A 6,000-nucleotide genomic window follows, 5' to 3' on the forward strand; every position below is an offset into this window, starting at 1 on the left:
GCATGCAATTGTAAACGTTTACAAAGTGGGTCATTATGACCCTGGCGCTAAGTGTTTAACGGCGCCGTAAAAGGCTACGGCGCCGTTAAACACTTAGCGCCTGATTACGAGGTCCCTTTGCGGGACCCGACCTTAACGGCTGGTACAGACCAGCCGTTAAAGTAGGGTGCCGCAAAGGGACCTTGGTGCTAAGTACGATACCGCAATTAGCGGTACCGTACTTAGCGCCTTCCCCTTTCCTATTGAGCCCTATAGGGCAAAAATGGGAATGGGGAAGGGCCATGGCGGCATGGGGAATTACCGCCCCGCCAACCTCGGAATGGGGTGGTAATTCCCCATTCTGCCATGGCGGAGTCGGTAAGTTACCAGCATGGACCATGGTGCTATTAGCCTGGGTCGTAAAGAGGCCCTTTAAGTGTAGTGCAAAACTGAACATTAAATCTAGGCAAAAATGGCATTACCCTTCACCTTTTATACTCAGCTTTGTAAGGAAATAAGTACATGCTGCCTGCCCATTACACTTTGCAGGCGTGGTTTACTAATGAAACCATCTGCTCATTAGCAGGTGCTAATATGAGGCGAATGACAGAGGAATCCATTTGTTTTCCGCTTCCATGAAAATCTCATGCAGGTGTAACACGTTAGGCTCTTCCAAGACTGAAGAGTAAAGCACGGCGCAAAATGCAACTCCACTTTGTGCCCCTCCTACAAGTTGGACGTGAACGAAAATGAGCAGGAGTGCAAAATGAAGGCGTACAAGCATTGCACATTGTTTTTCCACACCTTGTAAAAAGACCACAAATCTATTCGAGCTTTGTGGGAGGTTGAGTCCTTTTTCCAAAGTAAAACGTGCTGAGTTACTGTTCAGTGATTTCACGTTGACTGGAAAAGAAATGGACCATCAATGAATGATGGCTTGTACCCGCCTCCTTAGTAATGCTTAGTGGGTCAAAAACGACAGGTATGGATAGTGGTAGTTTGGCAAGTGTGTGTGAGAATACAAATGTATCTTAGTGATGTGTCATCCTTTCCTTCTTTCGCGTGTTTCTGGCTTTTTGATTTGCTGAAAGGTGACGTTCTGTATGTGTCTTAGACGCAACCAGTCGCTACTGCTGGCAATGTATTGCAAGAGTCCAGATATCCAAGACTTAACCACACAGTATTTAATGTGCTGTACTTGTTTGTTGGAAGTGTATGCTTGTCTTCTGTTGACTGCGTTAATGATTGACATGAGTAGCAATGGTGAGAATTGGACGACCGTCCTTTTAGTCGTGGTATGAAGTTTCTTAGTCTTTTTTGCTGGATTGACTGTTATCAGAGAATGCCATCCTAATGCAACATTGAAAGTTAAGTGGCACAGGACCTGCTCATGATATCATCATGAGTGGTGCAAAGTGGAATGCGTGATATTGTTTGACGGTGCAGGAGTAAGAATTAACCAACCATTCCATTCTGCCGGTTATACCCACCCTTTATATCACAATTTTTATCATTTTCTTCCAAAGCAAAACGGTTTTTGATAAAATTTTGCTTTTGATCAGTGCACAAACACACAAAACGAAATGTCATCAGAAAAAACGAAATGTAATGGGTGAAACACCCTTTTCCTGCACAAAATTTCTTTTTTTTTTTTAAAAAAAAACGAAATTTCAAAAATCTGAATTTAGGGCAGGAAATGCCCCAAACTGACAATTCTGCTCTATGAGTGAAATTGACAGATTGGGTGAAATTTGACCGGAATCTGCTAATTTCCCTGCAGATCAGAATTGGCTGTTTTCACCCACCCTTATGCAGGAGTATCTTACTCCCATTTTTAAGTTCAGCACTTGAGGCAGGGGCCGGGACCTCCCCACTCGCTGACACCACACACAATAGATGACCCAGACCCGAAAAGCAGAGGAGAGCACAGTTTCAATGTTGCCATGTGCTTCAAGGCAGGCAGACAGGCAGGGGTGTTGCTAGGTCTGGAAAAGATCCGGGGCTACACTACTGTCGGGACTTGGGGCTAGCTAGCCTTTTCGTTTTAGCCACTGAGCTTCTACCCGGGACTACAACCAAAAGCGCAGGTGGCTATAGCACCCTCGGCCCCCTACTAGCAACGCCTGTGTAGACAGGGGGCCTCATTAGGACTCAGGCGTTAAGGGGTTAACGGCGCCATAAAAGGTGTTGGCGCCGTTAAACCCTTAATGCCTTACTACGAGGTCCCTTTGCGGGCCCCAACCTTAACGGCTGGTCCAGCCGTTAAAGTAGGGGCCCGCAAAGGGACTCTCGAGGTAAGTACGGTACCGCGATTTGCGATACCGTACTTACCACCTTCCCCATTCCCATTATGCCCTATGGGGCAAAAATGGGAATGGGGAAGGGCCATGGTGGCATGGGGAATTACCGACCCACCAACCTCGGAATGGGGTAGTAATTCCCCTTTCCGCCATGGCGGACTCCGGCATGGACCATGGTGCTAGTAGCACCATGGTTTTCCGCCGGAGTCCTAATGAGGGCCAGGGGCTCTCCCTTCAATTCTCACAGCAAGCCCATATATTGTACCTGGATGGCCTTCCACCAGGTCCAGATTGTCACAATTTATGCACTTTTTCCAGGCAGACAAAACTTTGTGTACACATGTCTGAACAACCACAACGTTGTTTGCTTGTGTTGCTGTGGATTTTATCAGGTGGTCATAGTTGTGCTTCGTGCAGGTCCAGGCAGGGGCAGCTATGTGAGGAATGTCCTGGTAACCACAAAGCTGTAATCCCTTTCCATGCTAGTTTCTAGCAGGGGCACCTGTGCACAATATTAAATGTTAAAAAAAGAGCAATACCCAAGGGCAGATCCTGCTGCCACACACCCCATTTGTGCCCCATTTCCCCAATGTTCTACTGAGATTGGTTCCCCTAACAGGGGAATGCCTTGATCAGCATGTTTGGGGACGCGCATGCACAGCTATCAATTTGAGATGTTAAATGATACTGCTACTACTTGGGGTCGCATTGATGAAACCATTCAAGTGCCATTCTGCGCGCACCAGTGTCATTGTGAAAAGGGGCAATGCCCACCAGTCAGATATTTTCTGCATCTGTAAAATAGATAACACGTCTTGCCATGTTATTGTTCATCAGAGGTCGGGGACATACTTTTCTACTCCTTGGGTTTGCATGTATGAAGGCCTGGAGTACTTTGTCTGACTTCATGGGAGGAATATGTGTTTGCTCTATTTCTCGCTTATCTGGGCATGTGTGGTGTCTTGACGATGAAATGCTGGCTCCCTGTGCAGTTGCAATGGTGCGTTCACACAAGAATATTTTAGTTAAGTCAATTTCAGTAATTGTGAATTGCATGCAATCATGTGCTGTCTGTCCCCCATATATTCATGTGAGGATGGCTGTCATTGTTTTCTCCATCACCAGGGGCCAGAGGTAAAAAGACCAATCAGGCTGGGGGGATCACTAAACAGGTTTGCATGCCCCATCAAGGGTGTCAACGCTGTTACCTGTGAACCGTCTGTCCAGATGTTTCGCGGACTGACCTGCAAACGCCTCGAAAGTTTTATTTCCTTTCTTTGTGAGCTCTCTAAAGCTTCCGAGGTTTTCCTGGCGTTTTGTAGAACATCCTGAGGATGGAGGCTTTCATTTTCTCATGAATGGGCCGCTCCTCAAGAGCTACCTGGGTAATCACATCAGTTCCAGCTGTCGGTAGGCAGCTCATAGCGGCTGCTCCACTTACCTCCTCTTCCACCGCCAGGATGCAGAAAGCGAGCTCCAGTGCTCCTAACCAGTGAAAATGCCTCTCCCCACTTCATGTACTTGTACTAAATCCTTGGGGATTTGGCACTTAAGCTTTTCCTTGGAGCCACCTCTCATGCGAGACATGCAGGTTTCCCACTGTTTGAAATTCAGCTTTGCACAGCTCCAACGTTACCATATCTCTCTGTTTCTGTTCTGCCATAGCCTTTTGCGCCTCCCTATCGTCCCATTAAGCCTGCTCTGCTGAAGCTGCCACAGCATTCTGCAGTTGTTCTGTTAACGCTGCGGCTTCCCACTGTCTGCCTCTTGCCACACTACTTATGTTCTATTAAAGGCCAACATCCATTCCTCTCGAAGGAACTTCCTTTCGGCTCAGTCATCGCCAGTGAGGCTCAACTAGGACTGAGGAAGCGTTGGACCTTGCAGAAGCGCCTGACCTCACTGAGGCCTGAGACCGGCTGGACACTTGTGACCTCTGGGAAACGATGCTACCTGCCCTCTGGGAAGAATGCCATGAACGCTGAGGCCCATGGGCGAGTGGCGCAACAAAAGAAATAGATGGATGGATGGATAAGTAGATAGATAGATAGATAGACAGACAGACAGACAGACAGAACCTCTGTACCAGGACTTTGAGTATGCACTAGCCATACAGCCTCAGTACCTTTGCCTATGCTGTCTTTATTATATGATATGATATGGCATTTATAATGCGCATGTACACAAGTGTTCCTAGGCGCCACAAGACAAGGGAGGGAAGACATAGCGAGGACAAGACAAACGATCCTACTAGGCCTTGTGTCATTCGGGTCGTGCATGTAGGTCGTGCATGTAATGGCATTATTCGGTCAATTGAGGGTCAGTTGACATAGGAAAGCCAATATCGATTGGCATTGCCAATGCTTGTTTCGTTTAAACTAAAATAGTACAGGGTGAAGAAGAATCATATTTTTTGCTTTTCAGAGACTACCCTTACGGGTTCTTTTGCTATTAATCAATCATGTAGAAAGGGTTGGTAGGTGGACCAGCTGGTGGTGGCAGCACCATCGGGGGAGGTGGGCATGTGGCCTATTTGGACTTGAGGGACTTTACAGACTGTCACATAAACTGCAATGAATAGGTGTCCAAGATGGCGGTGAACAGAAGCTCTTTACACATCCTGGATTCCCTAATAGCAAAAGTGAAAAGTAAACACAGACTGGAGTGTACAGGGGCCTTGAACGGGTTTCTTTCCATTGGAAGATGCTCTGTATCGGCCCTCAGGGTTCGCTGCTGGAAGAAGCCGGGGGATTGAGGTAGTTGCAGTCAGGAAACCCAGTGGAAATTCTAGGGCTGGCATCTTTATGGACAGTCATGATATACGGGTAGACATAGCAGAAAGAGGATGTTATTTCTAGGCCCGTGGGAGCGGGCTGAAACAGCAATGGAAGCAGCGCTCGGCTACCAATCATCCCTGCCCTCACGCTGCTCGGCGCTTATCTCTCTGCCAGAGAAGCATACCAGTTTCGGGATGCCAGTGTTATTAGCTTTTGCGGAGCAGCCTGTTCCTTTATTGAGTCTTTCATCACTTTTACCGCTGTCAGATAAGCAAGGCGGGTTACACTTTAATGGTGGGGCTCTGTGATGAAGGTTTGGTAAGTTCTTTCCTCTATAGGTCAAGGCTTCATAAGTGGCCCAGTTCAGCACCAATGAACAGACATTACCACCCTCCAAAGGATGACGGTGGTCTGAGATTAGGAGCCAGTGGCCGAGTGCCAATCTTATGAGAGCAAGGGAAAGGAAGCCACTGGGCCTCGTTACACTTTAGGCAGAGCTGCCGGCCCCATTAACCCCCTACCGCCTCATTACGAGGTCTGGTCGCGGGACCCTAGTTAAAACTAGGCGTCCTTAGCGGGTCCCGCGAGCAGACCAGGATGCTAACAACGGGCACGTCCTAAAACAATTATCAACCTTAAAAGAATCGTGGTAAAAGAGAATGAAGAAAGAGAGTCAAGAACACAGTCTAGTCACTAGGTTGGTTAATTTTGTTTGTACATTTGTCACATGACCAGAGCCATTTAATTCCTTAATCCATCTTTTAGTCTCTAAGCGTGGGAGCGGGATTCGAACCTGTGTAGCTCAGCGTTGTCTTTCTTGCTTCATTGTCCCTCTCAAAAGTCCACTCTGCTGAATATATTTGGAATGTTTGCTTGTTTCTACACTAAGGGACGCGCCTTGTAATCTTCAAGTGTTGGTGATGTGGTTTATAGTGAAGGTGTAT

This window comes from Ambystoma mexicanum, chromosome 2q, assembly GCF_040938575.1.
Source record: "Ambystoma mexicanum isolate Mex_15411 chromosome 2q, UKY_AmexF1_1, whole genome shotgun sequence".
NCBI classification, from domain to species: Eukaryota; Metazoa; Chordata; class Amphibia; order Caudata; family Ambystomatidae; genus Ambystoma; species Ambystoma mexicanum.